Consider the following 23,795-nt stretch of genomic DNA (forward strand, 5'->3'; position numbering starts at 1 on the left):
AACAGAATTGAGAAACAAACTTTTCTAGGACATTTTTGGAGTATGGGTAAGTAAAACCATATATGTTAAGTCTGCAGAGAAGAGTGGTCATAGTAAAGGTAAAGGTTTCCCCTGACATTAAGTCCAGTAATGTCTGATTCTGGGGGTTGGTGCTCATCTCCATTTCTAAGCCGAAGAGCTGGCATTGTCCGTAAACACCTCCAAGGTCATGTGGCCGGCATGACTGCATGGAGCACCGTTACCTTCCCACCAAAGCGGTACCTATTGATCTACTCACATCTGCATGTTTTCGAACTGCTAGGTTGACAGAAGCTGGAGCTAATAGCGGGCGCTCAATCCGCTCCCGGGATTTGAACCTGCGACCTTTCGGTCTGCAAGTTCAGCAGCTCAGTACTTTCACACACTTCGCCACCGGGGCTCCTAGAGTGGTCATATGTATCCTCAAAACTGGAAGGTTTTGTATTTAATGGGGACAGGATTACAACAGAGCCCTGAGGCAGTGGTGTCATTAGGATTGATGCCACCCCGTGCAGAAACTCATGGTGTCGCCCTTTTTGGACCCCTCCTGTTACCTGACTATACAATAATATTGTAGCTATGAATTACAAAAAAACCTGGCAAAATCAGTGCCCATAAAACAGCAGTATATACTTGTAGGGTGTGCAACAAAAACCATTACTGGGTAATAATGAAAGCTCAGATCTGAGCGCATGATTAAAGTTTTAGCCTTGTAGATATATTGATACAGTACAGGTAAGCTGGACTTATGAAAATGTATTTTGTGCTAAAACACTACACAAAGATTTTATAGACAATCATTTTGGTACCGCTCCCCTGAAAGTGTCACCTGATGTGGTTCACACTCCACTCCCGCACTCCTCCTTGTGACATCGCTGCCCCACATCCCCACCACCCAGGTCTTACCTGCTACATCACAGAAAAACAATGTGAACAAAACTGGGAAAACACACACATACACACCATCTCATCCATACAGTTTCTGTGATCCAAGCCTGGTCAGCTGAATCATCTGAGATCAAGCCCTGGATGGCTTTTGTTTTCCCATTTATTCACCTGGCATTCAACAGTAGTACTTTCCACCCAGGGGAGCTGGCTTATCAAGATGTTGATAATAACAACAAAAATATAAAAGGGGGGGGGGGGGCAACACAAGATTAAGATATTCAAGGAAGAAGGACAGCAATCGTTTTTCCTGATGGGTGTTATTTCTTCCCTGCCTCCCCCCTCCTTCCTCTCTTTTTCTTTCAAGCAGACGACAGGCAATCATTTACATGAATCTCTCCATTATACGCCGAAATAACAGTGCAGTTTTCATTAACAAAAGAGACTGCCTCTCTCCTCTTGGTTTGTGTTGTCAAGATACTTTAGCTGAAATATACAGCGATTTCCAACACTTACCCTGCTTGTCACACTGAGAGTGAAATAATGGCTGACATTAGGAAGATTATTTCTCTGCAATAAAATTACCTTTCACAACATATTTCTCTCTAAGTGGAAATGATAGAAATCATAGATTCTGTTTTCAAATGGAGGGACAAGTTGGTGGAGGGAGAGCATCAAATCAACAGGATTCCCACCCCTAGCCGGAGGCATCCAAGGAGGCAGAGTGGGCAAACCTGCCTGGCTTCTATCACATGCCCAAATAGAGTGTCACAGATTTTGCTAAAAATAAACTCAGAGGGATTTTATAACTGGGATGAAAAAAAATTAAGCAACAGTCCTCCTTCACCCACAATATTCTCATTCAATGGGGATGGGGGAGCTGCACATAGTATTTTGCGTTCTCTCCCCCCCCCCCCCCAAACTTATATTTATGAGCATTGTGATTAGAGTTCCCAGAACTTTTCTTGGAATTTGTTTTATGTGTAGAGATCAGTGTTCATCTGATCAACACACAGTTCTTACAGACAGCAGTTCACATCCAGTGGTGTAGTTATGGATGTGTGATCCATTAAAATTGTTTAAAAGTCATTACAAAATTGGGGAGTGCTGCATTTAGTTTCTAAAGTGTTTCTAAAGTACAGTTTGTTACTATAACGAGAATAACGAAATTTTGTTACTATTTTGTTATAGTAAGGTAAAGGTTTCCCCTGACGTTAAGTCCAGTCGTGTCTGACTCTGGGAGTTGGTGCTCATCTCCATTTCTCAGCCGAAGAGTCGGCGTTGTCCATAGACACCTCCAAGTCATGTGGCCAGCATGACTGCATGGAGCGTCGTTACCTTCCCGCCGGAGCAGTACCTATTGATCTACTCACATTGGCATGTTTTCGAACTGCTAGGTTGGCAGAAGCTGGAGCTAACAGCGGGCGCTCACTCTGCTCCCAGGATTTGAACCTGGGACCTTTCGGTCTGCAAGTTCAGCAGCTCAGCGCTTTAACACACTTCACTATCAGGGCTCCTTTTTTATAGTAACAGTGCATAATTACTATTATTGGGGAAACTTTAGGGGCTCCTTTCTCCCTCATTTTAAAGCTATTGAAGTGAAACTTGATACAATGGTAGAACACATTCACCACTGTTAGTCCATCAAATTTCAGAATGTTTCACTTAACAATGGAGTTTTGGGAAATTGTCAAAGTTTTTATAAACAACATTTCCAAAAAATTACAAGAGCTATCTCCTTGAATTTTATACGCAATGCACAAGATAACCAGGACATCAATCCCCTGAAGTTTCAAAAGGATTCACACATTTACAGATTTTAAAATATTTAGACAAAAACCATTTATCCCCCAAAAAGCGACAACATCAATCATAGAATCATAGAATAGTAGAGTTGGAAGAGACCTCATGGGCCATCTAGTCCAACCCCCCGCTAAGAAGCAGGAAATCGCATTCAAAGCACCCCCGACAGATGGCCATCCAGCCTCTGCTTAAAAGCTTCCAAAGAAGGAGCCTCCACCACAGTCTGGGGGAGAGAGTTCTACTGCCGAACAGCTCTCACAGTGAGGAAGTTCTTCCTGATGTTCAGGTGGAATCTCCTTTCCTGTAGTTTGAAGCCATTGTTCCGTGTCCTAGTCTGCAGGGCAGCAGAAAACAAGCTTGCTCCCTCCTCCCTATGACTTCCCTTCACGTATTTGTACATGGCTATCAGGTCTCCTCTCAGCCTTCTCTTCTGCAGGCTAAACATGCCCAGTTCTTTAAGCCGCTCCTCATAGGGCTTGTTCTCCAGACCCTTAATCATTTTAGTTGCCCTCCTCTGGACGCTTTCCAGCTTGTCAACATCTCCCTTCAACTGCGGTGCCCAGAATTGGACACAGTATTCCAGGTGTGGTCTGACCAAGGCAGAATAGAGGGGGAGCAGGACTTCCCTGGATCTAGACGCTATTCCCCTATTGATGCAGGCCAAAATCCCATTGGCTTTTTTAGCTGCCGCATCACATTGTAGGCTCATGTTTAACTTGTTGTCCACGAGGACTCCAAGGTCTTTTTCGCACACACTGCTGTCAAGCCAGGCGTCCCCCATTCTGTATCTTTGATTTCCATTTTTTCTGCCGAAGTTTGAATTTGTCTATCTTCATGACAGACAACCACATAACTTCAACTTAGCACAGATTTATACTATTACTTACTCACTTTAGTCCTCTGCAGATTCAATAATTTTATTTATTTATTATTAGACTGACTCTAAATGACTGGTGTCACTGGGGCTTTCTGATGCTGAGCATGAATTCTGGGGAATGTAGTTTAGGGCAGGGCCTTTTGCATTCTCCGCCACAGGGGGCCTCACCTTCCCAAACTACATTTCTAAGAATGGTGTGTTCTCGGTGTCCTGCCCAACTTTGCTAGTCCCACCCCCAGTGACTATGCTTATAGAGATTGGGCCAAAGAAAAACAATATTGGTTTTTAAAACTCTTTATGTTTTCTTAGCTTTACCAAAGTTGCTTAATGCTTATATTGAAAATTAAATTGATCTTGGTAGTTATCCGAATGTTACAGAATCTTAACAAAAATGATTGGTGAGTGTTTCAATTTCTATATCTCCACCACCTTTCCTGCATATTTCTAATATCAATTTGTATGCACGAATTTAATGAATTTGATACGAAATACAAAGAGTAATGATAATTTAGCACACCCCTAGTAGTTAATCCAGTGATCGGTGACCTCTCATCTGTTGTAGCTTTCTTCCACCTCCACAGTCGTTGTAACATGTGCCATGTTATTGTCCGCCTGCTCTGCCGTTGGGGGCTTCAGATTGTACTTGGTCTGCATCCTCTCCTATGAACATGCCACCCTGGGTGGAATGTACTACTGTATAACTTGGATTGGTGTGCAATGTAGTGTGGCTAATTAGTAACATCACCAGGGCTTCCCTTTGTGACAGCACAAAGAGTTGTCCTTATATTTCAGACTTTGGCCCTGAAATCTTAGGGTCTTGGAAGGCAATCCTAGTTTGAACATATTAAGGATTCCAGATCTCAGAACCTGTTTATTTCTACATTACAATTATTTAAATGTAATGGGAGTTTTATTAAGACAGTTCCCTTTGATTAGGTAAAGGTAAAGGTTTCCCCTGACATTAAGTTCAGTCGTGTCCGACTCTGGGGGTTGGTGCTCATCTCCATTTCTAAGCTGAAGAGCCGGCGTTGTCCATAGACACCTCCAAGGTCATGTGGCTGGCATGACTGCATGGAGCGCCGTTACCTTCCCGATGGAGGGGTGCCTATTGATATACTCACATTTGCATATTTTCGAACTGCTAGGTTGGCAGAAGTTGGAGCTAACAGCAGGCGTTCACTCTGCTCCCCGGATTCGAACCTGCGACCTTTCGGTCCGCAAGTTCAGCAGCTCAGCGCTTTAACATGCTGTGCCACCCGAGGCTCCTTTCCCTTTGACTACTTTCCCCAAAAAAGTATCAGAAAGCTTCTGGCATATGATAAACCTAAAAAAAAGGACTGATGCCTTCTACCTTCTCTGGCCTTTTTGAGTGCTTTTTGGGGGCAGTGGCAGTTGCCAGGGGCAGTTGGTCCCCAGAACAGCACTGGTGTCTTCCCTTCTTCATGGAATGACTCTTGGCTTCTCCATGGGTCATATCAAAATCTATAATTTTGTTCTCATAACCTGTCTTTGACTGAAATATAATGTTGGTCTATACATGACTATATACAGTTCATGGTGGGTCAGCACTTACTCTGTAAATCCAGAGCTTGGAGAAGTTACTTTTTAATTACAACTCTCAGGACTCTCTAGCCAGAGGGATACTTAACACTGGAGTCCAAAATGTATCTTCCTCAGATCCCACCTGTAACCTTGAAAGTAGCTAAAACCAATTATAGTCACACTGAACTTATTACCTACTATTTAACAGTTGAATTGTGACTTGGGACCTCATCACATTGGCAAATTTTCCATTGTAGAACTCTTTGCTGATGCGGCCAGATCTTATCACATGACACACAGCTACTTCCGGCAGGACACCATGCTGGTTGTGTTGGTGAAGTCTTCTATGACAGGGAACTCTGAATGTGGAAGACTACCCATATTCAGATTGAAAATGCTGAAGACAGCACGAGAGCAAGCTAGATGGTACACTTTTCCAGTATGTGATGGACAAGTGGGTGATGTGGGCGATGCAGGGTGCTGGGCGACAGATTAGCCCTGCTGCCCCATGATTTGCCCCACTGTCCTACAGGTTCCCTGCATCAAGGACCTCCATGTGATGAAGTCCCTAGTAACTGCAAAAAGCAATGAATAGTAACTAATTATTGGTAAAGCCACAGTACAGTGTATGGTTAGACAGTTGGACTAGAAATGGAGAGACCTGGTTCCAAATCTACACTGAGACATGAAGCTACCAGTCATTTTCTATTTGCCTCATCTTCTTCCCAGGATTGTTGTGAAGGAAGGAGGACCAAGTATGCTCCTTTGGTACTTTTCAATCAAACCCAGAATATGAATATAAACTTGCCAACTGTGTGTGGAATCTGCATGGAGCAGAATTGCCAGTCGGCTCTGTTTATGACTGGCCATTGTGCTAAGCTTTCCCCCTGCAGGTACTTGTTTTGCTGCAAATTCTGGAAAGGCATTATGTTAAAAGCTCAGGAAACAGATAGGAAGCTCCTTGGCTGCTCAAATTCTCACCGTGTGTTAAGTGCCCTCCCTTTAAATCCCTTCAGCTCTGTGCCCGCCACCGAAACGACCCAGATCACATTAGATTCCCAAAGCAAAGGGAATGGTTCTCATCTATCAGTCACCAAGGAGGCAGACAGGCTTGGGGAAACAACAAGCCATTTGTACCTGAGGAGGAGGACACTCCTGGGAAACAAACAGATGAGCCACCCCACGAATCCGAGCTATTCTCCAAGGTAAACAGAACTGCATGAGAAACACACAAATTATCGGGGACATCTTGGTAATTCGCTCTTCCTTCGAGCTGCATGCAAGGTGGGCTCGGGGGTCTGAAATCCAACATTGTCCCATCAGTCAAGTGTGTCAAAAAGTTAACCCTCAGAACTAGAGGAAGGGAGGGAGAGGGGAGCGGAGGCACTCCCCACTTTTTGTGAAAGCGAACGCTGTGTTTGTTCATTCATTCTGCAACCAACACATATGCAAAGCCAAGTCCTTCTGAAATGGTGGGATGTGGCCACATGAATGTGAGACTTGGGAGACAGACACTCAGAGAGAGAACGAGAGAGGAAGTGCAATGCCATCATTTGGGGCACGTGAGGGGTGCAAACCACACCAAATGACACCCTCAAAGCAGGTGACAACAAAATGACTTCTCTATAAAAAAAATTTCAGTGTTTTAGCAGAGATTTACTATCTTTTATTTTAAAAACATCCCCATAGTTTGCTATAACCACAAAAACATTTTTAAAAATCCCAGTTTACATGTGCCAACCTAGCAGTTCGAAAACATGCCAATGTGAGTAGATCAATAGGTACCGCTCCGGCGGGAAGGTAATGGTACTCCATGCAGTCATACCGGCCACATGACCTTGGAGGTGTCTATGGACAACGCCGGCTCTTCGGCTTAGAAATGGAGATGAGCACCAACCCCCAGAGTCGGCCACGACTGGACTTAACGTCAGGGGAAACCTTTACCTTTACTATAGGTTGAGCATCCCTTATCCAGAATTCCAAACTCACAATGGCCTACATGGAGGGCTGAGAAACTCTTGTTTTTGATGGTGCGGTGTGTGCAAACTTGGCTTCATGCATGAAATGATTAAAAATATTGTATAATATTATCTTCAGGCTATGTTTGTGAGGTATATATAAAACACACATGAATGTCATGTTTAGATATGATACTCATCTCCTGGACAGTTCATTATGCATGTATTCATGCATGTACTGTATGTGTGTACAGTGTTCCCTGACTACTTTGCAGTTCATTTTTTGCGGATTCGTTGTTTTGTGGTTTTTTCAATAAACTCTAAAAGAATATTATAAATAATAAAAAATTACAATTTATAGCCTAAGGAAGGGAGGAAGGAGAAGCCAAAGGGAGAGAAAAGGAGCCCAAGTGGCAACGGGAGGATTGGTTGATAAAGACTTAAAATAGTGTACAACTACTAAAATAATGTATAAATATATAGTGTCCCTACTTCGCGGATTTTCACTTATTGCGGGTGGTCCTGGAACCTAAACCCCACGATAAGTGAGGGAAAACTGTACATACAAATATGGACATTTAAAAAATCCAAAACATTTCTGTGAAAATCCAAGTGTTTTACATAAGGCACATTCAAGGACAGATTATTTTATGCACAAAATAATTACAAACACTGTATGTAAAATTACCTTTTAAATACCTTCAAAACATAATGAATTTCAAGGTTAGACTTAGCTGCTATCTCCAAAATATTTTGTTATGCTGGCATTCCAAAAATTTTAAAATCCAAAACATTTCTGGTTCCAAGCATTTTGTATAAGGGATACCTGTAATACAAAATTCCCCAAATATATAAAAGCAATACAAAAGCAAAACCAAAGGGAACACTTTCAAGTCTAGTTCAGCAATGAGAGAGAGCTATAGATACTACATTTGATGTGAAGACTCAATAATAGTCAGGGCCTAGACATGAGATGAGAAGCAATTGCATAGTGAAAATCAGAGAAGATATAAGTTAAGAGTACTAATTGATTCTCAAGGGAGTGGATGTTTAGGCAAGCAGTGACACAAACTGTTCTATCCTAGGGAACAGGGTTTGGCTGTGGAGGTCTACTGACCGAATTCTTAGATTTGTTTCTAAAAGTATCAGACATCAAATAGATAGCGACATGGTTTATATTGTGCAACCCCCAGATCCTTGACACTGATATCCATTGTTATTTTCTAGGTCCCCCAATAGAATTCTATGGTTTGTTTTGATCAGAAGTAGACTAGAGTTGCACTGGAAGACCTAGATATGCTAGAATGGCATTCTCTCTAGGCATGATTCTATACTAGGCTTCCACCGGAAGTGGTTCATTTCAACAGAGTTTGCTACTATCCACAGTTTAATTTCCACAGATGTATCACCTGCAGATATGTGGGGTCATACTATATATATATATATAGCACTTTGATACCTCTTTAAAAACCATTGCTCTAGCCCAGGGGTCCCCAAACTAAGGCCTGGGGGCCGGATGCGGCCCTCCAAGGTCATTTACCTGGCCCCCGCCGTCATTTATAATATAATATTTTTATATCCGTTTTAATAATGTAATATATTGTATATACATATGATATTGATAATAATATCATTTTATACAATATAATAATAATAATACCATATAATATTAATTATATGTTATATATTACATATAATATTACAGTATAGTGGTATAGTTCAATATAGTAATATATAATGCTAATATTGTGCTATGCTAATAATATACAACATACATACAACTGCTCTGAGTTCCCTTCGGGGTGATTAGGGTGGGATATAAATGTAGTAAATAAATGTAGTAAATGAATAAATAAATAATTTTAGACTTAAGCTCGCCCAAAGTCTGAAATGATCTGAAGACACACAACAACAACAATCCTAATTAACCTGACTACCTCATTGGCCAGAAGTAGGCCCACACTTCCTATTGAAATCCTGATAGGTTTATGTAGGTCAAAATTATTTTCATTTTTAAATATTGTATTGTTCTTTCATTGTTATTGTTGTTCTTTTGCACTGCAAATAAGGTATGTGCAGTGTGCATAGGAATTTGTTTGGGTTTTTTTCCCCAAATGATAATTCGGCCCCTCAACAGTCTGAAGGATTGTGGACCGGCCCTCTGCTTCAAAAGTTTGAGGACCCCTGATCTAGCCTATAGAATCCAGGGAACTGTAGTCACTGAAATATTTAGAGTTTCACCAAACGGGTTTCTTTGGATGCAGGCTTTCATGTTAAAATGGAATCAAAGTGCTATAACTGAGTGGTTAGAAAAAGATGACAAAGTGCTGGTGGCAGAAGAGAGAAGATTATGATGCCTGATCACTGGCTGGATGCACACAAATACACACACACACACATTTACACACAAAGACATCAGTGCCTTACAAGGTAGGGAGAAAACAGGGTTATAATAACAATTCAAACCCCCAGCTTCCTTAACATTTAGTTTAAATATTGATTTTATCTCATGGTACTTGGCCGATTGAAATTTGATCTTTCCTGGAACTGCTCTTATTTTTTTTAAAATGTTATATAAACAGGACAAACCTGAGGTCACAAAACCTATGACACAATGAAACTGAAAGCAAAAATTTATTTGTCATCCGGGAACGGTAGCACAAACAGAACTTGCTATTACTGGAATAAGCAGACCGATTTTTTTTGTGTATACATTGACAATGTCAGGGAGAAATATGTTTTCTACAGTAGAATATGTCTAGTAGGTTTTCTCCAATCATTCATATTATAATGCCTTGATCAGGGAGGGCACAGTCCAGCCTTTCTCCTTGAGCTCCCAACCTCCCAAATGCCCTGAATCTGATTTAGCAGACAGTCTTGATTAATCCTGTGCTGTCCCACTGTTCTCCTTTGTCCTCAGCTTGCTTCAAATACTCAAAACTGATCTGAAAGTGCAAAAGCAGTTTGTTCTCAATTAACTTTCAGAGAGTGGAGAAGGGAAGAGAGGCAGAATCTTCTTTTTTTTCAGTAGATCCAGACAAAAACAAACTATTATACCCTTTTCTAGTCAATATGTTATTCCCCAATAATATATTTTGACCAGACTCCAATGTTGACTGGCATTATATCCTAGTTTTCCTCTGTGAAATGTTATAGGGCAGGTGGATCCTATCTAGAAATATTGGTTAATAAATTTGATTTTGTCTGTGGGATATGATTTTTTATTTGATTTGGCCCCATGTCTTGAAAACATACCCTCCAAAAACCTATCAAGATAAAGGAGAGGACCAAAAAAAGGCCACAGGACTCTCAAAATACTCTCACTTCCTAATTTAAATTAAACATTTGGTTAAAGTAATGGAACCTGGTCCTTATATGCATGATTTTATAAAATCCTGTGTTGCAAACATAATCCTTTCAGCTTCATCCTTTGTACTCAGAGAACCTCTGAATAGTTTACCCTCATGATTCACACTTGTTAACCTATTCTATAATTCAATTTATGATTTCAATGTCCATAGCGTGTAGCAATTTGCAATATTGAATATAGCCCTGGTGAAACTAACCTTCCTCCTCATTGTAATTAAGAGGATTGTCAGTGCAGTTCTGTAATTTCACTTTGTCCTCTTGCAAACATTACTAAAACTATAGCAATTTCGACAGGAATAGTAAGGGCATCACCTTTCTTGACAGCATTTGTAAGAATGGAGGTTGTAGCTGTGTTCGGTAGAAATCACTTTCCTTTGGAGAGATTGGCAGAGTGAAGGGAGAATCGAAGTAGGAGTTTTGTCTTTCGTTTTCTGATGATTAGGGAGGGCAGAGATTAAAAAGGGTTGTTGTTTCCGTTTGCCAGTTAAAACTAAAGTCTTTAAGGCTTTCTCTGCAGCCACATTCTGTTGAAATTTCTTCAAAGTGTAATGTTAAGGATGAAAATGTTTGGTGTAGCAAAAGCACACAAGTCTTGCCCCCAAATACCCAAAACATGTAAAGTACGGAATGGAACAGAATCACTTTGGAGGTTGGGAAAGAAACAATGTAGGTGTATACATTCCTTGGGAAAAGGTGTCTCAATAACTACTAGCCAGTCATCTTTATTTACTAGCTACAATTGGCCATGGAATACTTATAAGGCATAGGCATATGTACAAACACCCTAATACCAACATCCTACTCAAGCCCTGTTGCTAAATGCAGTTGTGTCTCTACATTTGTAGTTTTGACTTTTGTGAATTTGATTATTCATGTGTTTTAGTTAAAATGTTCTTGCTAAGAACCTCTAGGTCATCCAGTGTTGTCTCCATAGTCAACTTTATTTAGTCATGCTGGAGGATCTAGGGATTTCTAAAGAAATATCTTTCTGTGAATTTTGAGGTCCTCCAATGCAGTTCTGTGGTCAGCTTCTAGTGGAACTCAACTATATAGATGTGCTGGAAGACCTAAATGTTCTTGTAGAGGTATGCTCTCAGGTTAAAAGAGTAGCAATTTCTTTATTTCATTTTTTTCACTTTCATGTGGGTCCTGTGCCTCTAACTCTAATGAAGGCTGTATGCTGTAACCATAAGATCATAGATTCAAATGCAGATCTTTGCATGAAGTTGGGCATCCCAGATCTCAGGTCTGGCTCTTCTTCTGGTGGCAAGTAATGTCAGGAACATCATTGCCTTGAAAAGTGTGCCTATCTATATTTTCTTTGTTAAATGGTATTTAACAAATTTTCTTCATGGATGATCTACATGAAGAACTGGATCAGGGGAGTGTATTTGAATGGTATATTCTGTGATTGATTCAGTATTTCATCTTGAATGATCTTATCATGTTGAATAATTCAGACAGACAAAGTAGAATGAATATATGAAAGCACGTTCTCCCACCTTCATGTCTTCCAACTGTCCTGATTTGGTCTCTGTCTTCCCACTTTTTCAATTGCTTTAAAAATGTCCTGGTTTCTTTCTCTTCCACCCACTCTCTGCCTTCATGCTGTCAATTGCTGCAAATTACGTTCAAATTTCAAAAGTGAACTGCACTCAGTTAGCTCAGTTAGTGAGAAAAGACCAGAACCTTACCTTTCCCAGTAGGCATAGCCAAAAACAAACTCCTGTGGGTTCACCCTTATTAATAACTTTTGCCATCTTCACCACACTCTGATGTTATTTAGCCAAATGTGCTCCAATTTTCATTGGTGAAATGCTGGTGGCTAGGTTCTCAGTTAGCCTCAAAGGTACTACAATGTCCCTTTGCATGTTGAATGAGACTACTCTTTTAATACCCCCTCTTATAACAACACCGGGGTCTCTTTTTGTGACTTAACATCCCCACGTCTCAGGTTTAGGCCCTGAAATCCCATCCTAACCTGGCAGACCGGCATACAGCATGCAAATTCTGTCCCAGAGTTGCACTTTAGCCTCTTTGCCATATGCGCAATGAACTCTTCTGAGTTTTTTCTTTCTCCATATTGGCATGCTGATGCCCTTTAGCCCATCTTGAAATTTCCTGACCTCATCTCTGCTCTTTCTTTACTCTGGGCTGTGGCTCATCCTACGCCTTTGTTGCAAGTCTCCCAAGAGAATTGTCTTTATAAAAACTGTTTGATTAAACAGGGTCTCAATAAACAGGAGGAGTCTACAGCAAAACAGAGCAAGGGCATTAATCGGAGGGTAATGTATGGAAACTGCGCACAATAGGTGAACAGGTTGGTTTGTTTAGTCTTCTTTCAGTGTGGCGCATCTTCCTAAATCTGCCTTTCCTGTCTGAGTCAAGGTATTGTACCTGACGCCGGTATTGTTTCTTTTACCTTCAAAAGCCAAGGTCAGGTTGAGGTAAAGCTCAGAAAAAAGATGTGAGGGCAGGCGGCTCGGTTCTATGATGGGAACTTTTGCTGCAAAGTATCATGGAGAGGTCACCAGTTTACACCCTCTATGACTTTCATAAGTTCCTTCATTAAAAATTGAGGGTTGACCACAGTACAAAACAGATTGGCAAGCCAGCTTGAAATTTCTATCAATAATGGATCAGTTCCCCTATCCTGATTTCTTTCAAATAGAGCCCTTCGTTATTTTTAGCACAAAAGAGAGAGTATCTAGATACTCAATTATTCCGAAGGGATGGGGAGGGAAAAACCATCACTCATTGCTACAATCCGCTGAACTTTCTAACACAGTCGCAGCCAACAATGGCCAAATTTGGTGATTCTAAGGTTTGCGAACTGAGCAGAAGGGGATACACGCACCCCCTCCCCATTTCAGGCTGAGGTGCTTTCCCTACTCAGTGAACTGCCCTCCGCTCCAAAAGCATACAACATACTTCCACCTTTGTGTTTAATCCAAACTGGGTTTTTTTTTAAAGTTTTACGTAGCCTAACATGCACAGAATCATGCAATTTTTGCATATCAGAAAGCCATTAAATACATAGGAGTGGGCCAATCATTTGTTTGTTCTTTGGACAATAGTGGTCTATTTATATTTGGAATGACTATTTTGCAGGAACTAGCCATTAACAAGAACAACAGGCTGCAGTGGCTTATGTGTAACATTTATTTGGATTGGGTGGGATAACCATCATTGATCCTCAATATTTCAATTACACTAACTCTTCTCTAGTTTTCATTTTCTGGTAAAGCACTGATAGGGATTTCTTTCTGAAAAGTACTTTTGTCTGAATGTTCACCACCACCACCACCACCACCACCCCGCTCCCTGACACCTTCACCTCTATCAACATTGGCGTCATTTTTATCCCTAATTCTATTTTATTGGTTTCATTTTTCATCATGGTTTAGTGCATAGATAAGCTCAGCCAACTAGGGCGTTGCACTGGGAATGGGTTTGGCTGCCTTCATGGATGATATACATGAGGAACTGAACCGGTGGAGTGTGTCCCTATTGGTCCTGCTTTCAGTATCATCACCATGGTGTCCTTCTGAGTTGCCTCTCTAGAATGGAGCTTGTAGGCGAAACATAGATGTGGTTGAAACGTCAGGAGAGAATACTTCTGGAACATGGTCACACAGCTCGAAAGAAATACAACAACCCTGTGATCCCGCCCATGAAAGCCTTCGACAACACCTTGTAGGCACTGTTCCACAGTGGCCCCATTCCTTCCTGGATAGGAATTTTCAGAAGGTGCTCCAGTACTGGGGTGTTCCTACTCAACTCCTTGGCCATTGCTTCAACGTTTGGTCTATCCTCCACTAAAAATGCAGGTTTGAAGTTTGGGAAGTCCAACTTTGAACCTAAAGGTCTAGATTTCAGCACTGATCAGGAGCGCTTCAGACCTGGCCACTGTGATAGAAACCTTAATGATATCCTGTTTGGAGTACCATGATGTTCTTTATGTGGGGGCTGCCTTTGAAAAGTACTTAGAAACTTCCATTGATCCAAAGAGTGGCAGTCACGTTATTAACTGGACTGGCTACAGGGAGCAAATAACTCTGCTGTTACAACAACTCCATTGGCCACCAGCTCATTTCTGGATACAATTCAAAGGGTAGTTTTGATATATAAAACTCTATGTCAGTGGTTCTCAACCTGGGGTCCCCAGATGTGTTTGGCCTACAACTCCCAAGAAATCCCAGCCAGTTTACCAGCTGTTAGGATTTCTGGGAGTTGAAGGCCAAAAACATCTGGGGACCCCAGGTTGAGAACCACTGCTCTATATGCTTGGGTCTAGATTATCTGAAGAACCATACCTGTCTTTAGATCTCTATGATGATAAGAAGGCCTTCTCAGTGGCTGCTCCCAGACTTTGGCCCCAATTTCCCTAGAGCAGGCATGATGGCCCCACCACTGCTTGCCTTTTGTCAACAGATAAGAACTTTTCTTTTTCATCAGGCATTTATCAACTGAGTGTTGCGCTTTTTAAGGGAGTGTGATTGGAATTCAAAGGTTTATATGAAGCAAAAAATACATTTTGATATTTGAATATTTAATTATTTTAACAATATACATTGTTTAATTGTTTTTAATTTTTATATTTCTAATGGCCATATATACAGTGATTTTTGGATTATTTTTCTTTAGCATTGTTTTATATGTTTTGTTAGCCACCTTGAGTCTTTATATTGAGAGAAGGCAGGGATGAAAATAAAGTAAATCTCAATGAGATCCAATCAATAAGATCTAGCTGCCTGATTGTATCAGTGAGGAAAAGTGATGTCTGTGGTTACTGATAGCAATAGAGGGCAATGTAATAAAGAGTTTTAACTTTTCCACAAGATGTACAGAATAAATCACCCCCATGCTGTTAAAAATGTTCACAACAAATGTTGAGTAATGTTGGTTAAGGGCTGTCTCAGGCTGGATCTACACTGCCATATAATGCAGTTTCAGAATGCAGATTATTTGCAATGGCATGCATTATATGAGTCTATACTGCCATATAATCCAGTTCAATGAAGGTAATCTATATTCTGAAACTGGATTATATGGCAGTGTAAATCCAGCTTTAGAGACACATTTTTAAAATATGAAGTCCATTTAAAAGAAGTCTAGCAGTGCAACTATACTGTAGAATTAGTGCAATTTGGCTGCATCTTGCCTTGGCTCAGTGCTATGGAATCATGGGATTTGTAGTTTGATGAGGCAAACTTTTTGGCAGAGAAAGCCAAAGGCTTTGTACAAGTACTACTTCCATGATTCCAAAGCATTAAACCATGGCAGTTACAATAGTGTTCAATTGCAATAATTCTAGTGTAGATCAGTGATTCTCAAACTCTGCTCCTCCAGATGTTTTGGACTTCAACTCCCAGAAATCCCAGCCAGTTTAACAGCTGTTGGGAATGGTGGGAGCTGAAGTCCAAAACATCTGGAGGAGCACAGTTTGAGAAACTCTAGTGCAGATGCATCCTAACACTCCTTGCTGACACAATTGGTTCTGGAGACATTCACATGAGAGATAATGCACCTCTTCTCTATTATCACAGAAATCATTAATAAAGTGTGAATATGGAGTAATCATGCTGTGAAATACCAATTAGTTAGAGACTCCACCCTCCAAATATAGTAACATTTAACATTTAACTTTCTTGTTTCAGAGCACTAACAGACAAGTTTGTCTTGTCCTTTAGAGGATCAAGAGAATCTTGAGAAGTGGGGAAGTAACCACAAGAGCGTAATTTAGGCTGGATCTACACTGTTTTATAATCCAGATGATCAAAGCAGATAATCCAGATTATCTGCTATGAACTGGATTATATGAGTCTACACTGCCATATAATCGTTAAATGCAGCTAATCTGAATTCAGAAACTGGATTTGATGGCAGTGTAGATGGGGCCTGAGCAGCTTTGGCTACTCCTCATGCAAATCCTCATTAATTCTCATCTGTTTGCTTCTCTGTCATCTTCAACAAATATAATTTACTACAATTTAGCAATCCCAAGATTATTTTCTTATTGATAAATGTTTAAAGAGGGCTTGGCTGGAATTGATGCTCATGTTGTTTACATCTTGCTCCCTTTGTTCAAAACTTATAAATATTTTGAACCTATGTTAGGATAATAGTAACACATTGGGTTCAACAGGAACCTTAAATTGACCTGAGAACCGTCACATTTGTTGGTGAATGGCCTTTGTGCTGCATGGAGATCTCAAGAACGGAAATCTTTGTTCATCTACCTGACAGGTGCTTCACAGGCAAATGTTCAAAGGTTGGGCAGGGCTGCCTCTTCCTTTCTCTATATAATCCTTTGTTGCCTTTCTCTTGTTGCTTGGTTTTCCCTGGGTTGTTTTCAGTCCATCTCTTTTCCTTCAATTGTTCTGCTTCTCATGTCTGCTTCAGCCCGTAGCTTGACCTCTAGGCATGTACCTTGTTGTGATTCTGTGTTCTTCGCCAAGGGAAATGTTCTGCTTGTTCCGGTTGAATTTACGAACCTGAGAAGGTATACTAGGTTAAAGAGTCATTCTCAAGAGTGCAAAAAGTCTGTGTTTTAGAATGTCTCAACTTATAAAGGGTAGGTAGGGTGGCAGAGGTAGTGCAAGGATATTTATCGTCTTTTTAAACCACATTTTCTTTCAAGGGTGTAATACAACACCACTATTACAAAGTTTGTACTAATGCTGTAGTAAAATTGTATCAGTTTTTTTTAGTATGTTTCATACTTTTAATTTTTAAATATTCAGGTTTTGAGATCAGTTTATCAAAATTGGAAATAATTTGCAAAAATACCTAATGCATATGTGCATATATAAGTGTAGAAATTTTAGTCCAAACATCAACCCAAAAAAATCCAGGCCAACTTGTCCACAGTACTGTACTGTACTTAGCTTTTATCAAGAAAAGGAACCATCTCCTTCTCTTGGTAGAGTGGTGTAAGCTGAGAGCATCATCATCATCATCATCATCATTTAATTACTTATTAATCGCCCTCCATCCAAGATGCTCTAGGCGATTTACAAGCTAAATTGTAAAGGATAAAAATACATACATACACATTTTGATAAAATTAACATAGATCAAAAGCTCTAGTAAAAAGCCAGGTCTTAAGTGCTAGGGTAAAAGGTCCTAACTCACGCATGGCTCTCATATAGGGCGGCAAAACACAAAAAAATTCTAGGGAAAACACAAAAGAAGCACCATGACACTTTTGGCCTTTTTGAGTTTCAGGTAGGGAAAATGGAGGTGAGAGCAATCCAAAGTGTCCCCCCCCCCCCCCGAGGCGGTGTTGCTGCTTTCCTCTCTGTGCAAAATGACTTGCGACTTATCCACGAGTTATATCAAAATCCGTAATTTTGAACTCAATATCTGTTCTCAACTTATACATGAGCCCATTTTGTACATTAAGCTTGTGCATTTCAGCTGAACCTCAATCCGTTTCTACTGGTTGAATATTGGTTGACCCCCATATCCATTTTCGCACAACTCCCAAAAATGGGTGGATAGCCAGATAGCTGTTTTCGGTCTGAAAACTCTGGCTAGATCCAGCCCATTGACAGCAATGGGGAACTTACAAAGCTCTCCTTTCTGTTCCTTGGAGCCTTTCCTTTTGTCCTTCAAGGGAGCCTGGGTATCAGCAATGGAGTTAAGAAAGGACCCTTCCTGAGAGCCTTTCCTTTTTTCCTTTAAGGGAGCCTGGGTGTCAGCAATGGGGTTAAAAAAGCACCCTAAAAGCTGTTTCTACTCTAGAGGAGAGGCACTGCAGTCAGGCTTGTGCCTTCTCTCCCTGCAGCACATCACACAGCTTTTCAAGGCATTTTAAGGAGACTCAGGGAAAGAAAAGCCGATGACCTGGAGCTATCCTCTCTGAGCTTCCTTTAAAAAACCCTCTTTTTTTCTCTAATGCAGGCCCTGTCTGGAGTGGGCATGCTTCAATTTCCTTTCTGCTCTCTGCTTAGGGTGTAATGCTTCCTTAAAGCATTAAACCCAAATTTGGAAGCCGCTCTGAGTCCCCTTCAGGGTGAGATAGAACAGGGTATAAATGGAGTAAATAAATAAATAACTCTATTTTTGTATCCCGCTTCCATCTCCCCGAAGGGACTCAGGGCGGTTCACATGGGGACAAGCCCAACAACACAAGTTAAAACACATAATAATCAATTAAAGGCATTATAACTACATAAAACATTAAAACACATCAACATAATTAAAACCAGGACAATAATAATAACTAAACATTCAGGAGGTAAAATTGTGTAGAACTCTGAATAAGGCTCCTAGGAGGTATAAGGGCGATCAAAAATAGGGGCAGAGGAGCAATCTCAGAAAACACTACTAACATAAAGGGTAAGGAACAGTGATAAAGTGCAATAACTGATAATGAGTTGTAAGTGGGCTGAGTATCTGGTGGGACTGCTTACTCAAAAGTAAATAAATAAATCTTCCATATGCAATTAGGCCCTAGGCAGGTGTTTACATTCACTTAGGAGCAGATGAAAAATTGAACAAATTGAGTCTAACCTAAAATGTTGGATTTCTCATAGAAAACAGGAAGTTTGGGAATCTTATCTAGTATGGAAGAACGCAAGTAATGCACATATTTGCATACTCTGCTGGCTCTGCTGTTCCTGTTGAAAGACTACTTCAGGTAGTTCTTCATTGCAGAATTAATGTAATTAAATACCACTTTAATAACTACCATGGCTCAAAGCTATTGAATACTCAGTGTTGTAGTTTTATTTATTTATTATTTATTTACAGTATTTATATTCCGCCCTTCTCACCCTGAAGGGGACTCTGGGTGGATCACAATGTACAAACAATATGGCAAACATTCAATGCCATTAAGCAAACAACACACAGACAGACACAGAGGCTATTTAACTTTCCAGCTTCTGACTTTGTGAGGGTATGCTCGATTCCAGCCACAGGAGGAGCTGCTGCTTCATCATTCACTGTGACGACAAGTCCTTTTGATGGAGTACTTCCTCATCCGGCACACACGCTGCTGGATGTTTTTATGGTGTTGTAAATTAGTTAAATTAGCCTCCCTGCATAAACAGTCTCTAAATTTTCCTACTTTTCAGATGAAACTGTCTTTCGGGTTGCTTAGGTAAACAATGAGCTGGGGCTATTTAACAGTTGGACACTCAATCCGACTTGGGCTTTGAACTCACAACCTCTCGGTCAGTAGTGATTTAGTGCAGCAGGCTACTAACCAGCTACACCACAGCCCAGCCCCTACTTTACTTTGGCCTTCTCTCCTTCTCTCCTATGGCTACCAGAATTCCATGACACTGAGACTTGGCAGTTGAAGTAGTGACATACTCCGTTTATTCTAGTGTAGATGAACCCTACAAATCTTTACATTAGACTTCGATGTGACACCCTTTAAAGAGATTATACTTTCAAGTGGAGGACTGCCTTTTGTAGAGCATGATAGACAGCCATGCTATCCCTTCAGACTTCTGGAGGTGGAGTATTTGTGTGTCATGTCCTATAATTCTTCTGTCTGAGTTATACCACAGTGTTAGCTGCCCATTCCTAATTCATATTTTTGGAAATATCTTGTAGCAGAAAGGGAAGGCCCTGTACCTTTGACACATGAATATGCTTTAAATATTGATGACAAATAAACTAACTATATTTCAACGTAATTTAAATATTTATGATGAAAAAGTATCATGCAGACCTAATCACACACAAATCCCCGTGGCACACAATGGTATGAATATTAGAAAAGCTAGACTTGAAATGTGAACTCCTCCATCCAAATAGGTCAGTATCAACACTGGGACGGAGTCCAGACTCTATTGATTTGGGTCCAACTCAAACTGGAGCTGACGTTTTACTTCCACTGCCATTATGTGTTCTCTGCTGGTGGCATTTTTTTTCCATAGAAGAAAAAAATAGCCTTGGAGAAGGCAATGAAGGATTGACATAAGAGTGGTTTCTTGGAGTGGGTGGATTTCATTGATTCTGTCCTAATGCTTTGGACTATTGCTTGGCCCTTCTGTTTCCCCTCAATGCCATTGCACAAGGCCAAAAACATAAAGGTAGCATTCTTCCATGGCATTGTAAGAAAAGTCAATGGTGGCACTAGTTAGTGGAAATATAGTAGGAATTGAAAAAATTAGGAGGGGAGGGGGGCAGGTTAACAGTCCTAAGATTGTGGCCAAGTAGCTTTTTTTATACCTGTCAATACTTACTGTAAGAAAATGTACACCTCGCTTTGACCATCCACATGGATACAAGGATTGCAAAACATTTCTGAGTGATAAACTTTGCAGAAAGCAATTTGCATATTTTACAGCAAGAAGACATAAAATGTGAACGTTAAGAAAAATCCGCCCAAACATAACTTCAATAAGAGAGAAAGTAATAGGCAAATGAAATTTCACTTATTAGGTACATTAGACAAATAAATATGTCTCTTAAGGAAAATGCAATTAGAAGTAAAACAAAGATGGGAAGAAAATATGGGATTCAGAGGAATCTCAACAGGATCAAAATGGGATATTATCACATCCTATAACTAGCCTCATCTAAGGTAAAGGTAAAGGTTTTCCCCTGACGTTAAGTCCAGTCTTGACCGACTCTGGGGGTTGGTTATCATCTCCATTTCTAAGCCAAAGAGCCGGCGTTGTCCATAGACATCTCCAAGGTCATGTGGCCGGCATGAATGCATGGAGTGCCATTACCTTCCCGCTGGAGCGGTACCTACTGATCTACTCACATTTGCATGTTTTCAAACTGCTAGGTTGGCAGGAGCTGGGGATAACAGTGGGAGCTCACCCTGCTCCTCAAATTTGAACTGGCAACCTTTCAGTCAACAAGTTCAGCAGCTCAGCACTTTAACACACTGTGCCACCAGGGGCCCATCTACACTGCCATATAATGCAATTTCAGAATGCAGATTAACTGCATTGAACTGGATTATATGAGTCTACACTGCCATCTAATCCTGTTAAATGTAGTTAATCTGCATTCTGAAACTGCATTATATGATAATGTAGATCTAGCCTCATATAATGCAGTTTAACTGGACCGAACTGCATTATATGAGTCTACACTGACTATATAATACAGTTTCAAGCAGCAGTATATGGCAGTGTAGATGGGGCTCATGGTGGCTTTTGTATTTCCTTAGACTCACTGAATGCACATGAGTTAAAAACTGTATTGGCGAAGGCTTTCATGGCCAGAATCACTGGGTTGCTGTGAGTCTTTTGGGCTGTATGACCATGTTCCAGAAGCTTTCTCTCCTGATGTTTTGCCCACATCTGTGACAGGCATACCTCACAACCTCTGAGGATAGCTGCCACAGATGTGGGAGAAACATCAGGAGAAAAAGCTTCTGGAACATGGCCATACAGCCCGAAAGACTCACAGCAACCCAGTTAAAACCTGCTCAATGTATCCCATAAACAGCACAACTTTCCAGTATGAAAAGGAGGGGCAGTTGTTATTATTGGCTGGCATTCAGTTGGTTGTTAGCAATGTCATGAGCTAGCCTTATAGCCTCATAACCGTTCTGTATTCACATTTTCAGTCATAGAACTATTGCTGCAACCCCAAATGCCCATAAGCACTAAGAGCAGACCTATACCAGATTTTGCTACACGTCCCATTGTCCTGAAAAGACATATTGCCCATCCCGCTTTTCTGCCTCTCAGTGGTACACGCAGAGAAGACCATTTAAAGGCAGAAACGCAGACGCAAATGCAGATGTTGCAGTTAAGACATAATATATGACATGTTGGTTGTCTGCCAGGAATTTAATGAGGAGTTAAAATGCCTTAGGCACTGTTTTTTGTGTGCAGTGCACTTCACAACAGAACAGTTTCCCTTTACTTGCCCTTAGGATAAAAAGCCAGTAAAAGATTTTCTTTCTTTCTTTTTTAAACAGAGGCAGTTAGCATTCTTTTTTAAAGAGAGGCATTTGGCTTTCTTCATCTTTATTCTTAATTGGAAAAAGGGAGGTTGTATGCATCTGTTTCATTTAGTGCAGAGAAGGAAAAGCAGGGGGAACTGTTCAGAAATGTTTTAAAACCCTATCATGATGATGATGATGATGATGATCCATAGTGACTCCCCACACCTTTGCAAAGAGTGCAAAATGGTTAAGAAGACTACCAATTTGTCAGTGAGAAGGGAAACAGTGGTTAGAGGGAAATCCTGAAAGATGCTCCTACAACTTCTGTTTAAGGACCTCCAAAGAATGAGAGTCTACCACACTCTATTCCACTGTCAGTTAGGAGAAAACAGGAAATACAGACATTTTTTCCTAATGATATCTCCTTTCTTGTAAATTGAATCCCTTGGTTCTCTTTGTAGTTTTTGAAGCAGCAAAAAACATGACCTCTGCCAAATTGTGTGCCCCATCATTGAGTTATTTGCATTACAAGCTTGTCAGGCATGTATAATTCACAGTTACTGTTATGTACCTTCGAGCCGTTTCCAACTTATGGTGGCCCTAAGGGTTTTCTGGAGCGGAGAGTCTGTGATTCATCCAAGGTCACCCAGTGGGCTTCCATGGACGAGCAAGAATTGAACCCTGGTCTCCAGATTTATAGTCCATCAAGTTGGCTCTCTACACAGTTGTAGCAAAACACTTTATTTGTCTTGACTATAGGAGTCTGGGATTTGTTGTTTGTTGAGACCCTTAAATTCCCTTTTATGGAGCTCTTGTTCCTGACTACAGGAAATTGCAAGTACCTCATCAAACTGTAGATTATAAAATTTTTATTAAACATTATGTATATCCCGCACCCTCTCCCCACAGGGATTTGGAGAGGCTCACCTCAGGGACTCTGTGATCCCAGAATTCCTTAAAACAGAACCATAATACAGTTTATAAAACTAGTATGACACTAATATATAACTATGCAGTGCTGATAAGTGGACTACTCTGGTTGTCACAGAACATTGATTTTTTTTAACTGCAATTATTATGCACTGAACAACCTTGACATTTAACACCGGAAAGTAGTCCCGGTTTCAGCACCCAAGCCAATGATTTCTTGTGGTCAAGTGGGCAGCACTAAAGCAGTCTGCCATTCTTCCAGTGAATTAGCAAAGAAGAGATTTACAGACATTCACTTTCCCTCTGTGCATTCAGCATCTTCTTTGGATATCCCTGAAAAAGTCATGAATAAATACCTAAACGATGCCATTAAACAACTGAACTGTTAACATTTTTGTCTGAAAAGGAGAATTGAGTGAATCCAGAGAACAAGTGGAACTCTAATAACAAACCCTTGATAATCAAACAAACCATTTCTTTGGGAGTTGCCATCTGCTTTATCACTTACATGGTGTTAACGTTCTTTCCAAATAGGCAG

Source organism: Anolis carolinensis, chromosome 3, assembly GCF_035594765.1.
Source record: "Anolis carolinensis isolate JA03-04 chromosome 3, rAnoCar3.1.pri, whole genome shotgun sequence".
Classification (NCBI taxonomy): Eukaryota; Metazoa; Chordata; class Lepidosauria; order Squamata; family Dactyloidae; genus Anolis; species Anolis carolinensis.